At 42.4% G+C, this 1,449-nt stretch overlaps 1 protein-coding gene across 1 annotated transcript in view; it reads right to left on the bottom strand.

Moving 5' to 3' along the window:
- The window catches only part of RAB31 (RAB31, member RAS oncogene family), a gene marked incomplete at its 5' end in the record, with an annotated part of 257,384 nt that overhangs the window by 100,353 nt on the left and 155,582 nt on the right, over window positions 1–1,449 (bottom strand). The window lies entirely within an intron of this gene.

Raw genomic sequence — 1,449 nt, 5'->3', positions numbered from 1 at the left:
GTACAAAACTACCAGTGGTTCTGTGGGAGAAAGATAAGTCTTTCTGCTCCTGTAAAGGTTTACAACCTTGGAAACCCTGTGCAGGGTCATTATGAATTAGAACCGACTCCATAACACATAACCACCACCACTATTGTAAAATAGAAACTTGAGTGGGATAAACAGGAATGTTGGGAGACATGATTACAGAAAACCTGTAAGTCCATTTTCAATCTATAACTGCTTGGAATACCTAAAAGGGGTTCTAGAACTTGCCCAATGAAATAGGCCTCTTGGAAAGCCTTTGCAGAGTATAGGACCTTAGGTGGAATCTGAGTCCCATCCAGACCTTATAAGGTAGGACTTTTCCACTAGAAAGCACAAGCAGACCAGCCTGGATCAGCTAGAGTGACAGAAGATATATCTTCAAAGAATGATCATCAGGAAAAAATACAAAACAAAAATGTCAGGATGGCTGGATACTGCAAGCTGTTCCCTAGGAAGCCATTAAGGCAAGCAACCAAGTTCCCTCAGGAAAATGCCCCTCTTAGTTGAAACTCAAAGGAAACACACAAATGGGTATGTAAGCTTGCTGGCAACCACGCTGGTGAGTGGAAGAGGGGGAAAGACAGCAATGAAGAAATGGGCTGTGTTCAACCACTGTCCATTGACTCCCATTGACCTGGAGATGAGAGAAAGAAGAGGAAGGGCTGGTTGGTCCAGAGTGTGGTGAGACCTGGGGACACTTGAGCCCACGGACAAGTGCATAGCCACAGAGGGCTGAGAGTGTAGCCTCAAGCTGATATGAAGTGAGGGGAGATGCATAAGAACACCCAAACTTGCAGACAGTACCCATTTGACCTAGCCTTGATGGCTTCATAATCAGAACTAGACTAGAGGAAGATTACAAAAAAAAAAAAAAAATTTTTTTTTTGATAAAGGAAACAAGGGTATATTACTACAATTTGATGAACCTGACCTATACTCATGGAGGCAGTAATTCTAAGCACCAACAGAGAGGGAAGGAGTCGTCACATCAAGCATCAATGCTATCCCTTCTGTACACAGGGTATATAGGGAAGGGTAACTTAGACATTGGCTACCTAAAATGAATGGGCAATAAAGGCATGAAGTGACTGGCTTACAAGGTTTCAAGAAGAAGTTTAATTAAGCTTAATTAAGTCCCCACTGAATATAGTTTTCTTCTTGTCTAGATAGTTCTGGTGAAAAGAGATGGGGATAAAATCTGTATGATTCAATGGTGAATAATTGTTATCATGACTAATCAGGACTTCCACAATTGCAAAGGTAGAAATTTTGTAACAAAAACAGGGAAGTAGTTAATCTTACATCTAGAAACAGAGGACCCTAGGACCATGAAGGGAGAAGAGCACAAGCAGAATGTGGGACCTTATCCAGAGAAGCAGCAGTGCCAGAGATGGAGGCAGAGATGGGGGCATGGAGAAGGGG

This window comes from Chrysochloris asiatica, unplaced genomic scaffold, assembly GCF_000296735.1.
Source record: "Chrysochloris asiatica unplaced genomic scaffold, ChrAsi1.0 scaffold00368, whole genome shotgun sequence".
In the NCBI taxonomy this organism is placed as follows: Eukaryota; Metazoa; Chordata; class Mammalia; order Afrosoricida; family Chrysochloridae; genus Chrysochloris; species Chrysochloris asiatica.
This window is presented reverse-complemented; position numbering and strand designations above follow the sequence as displayed.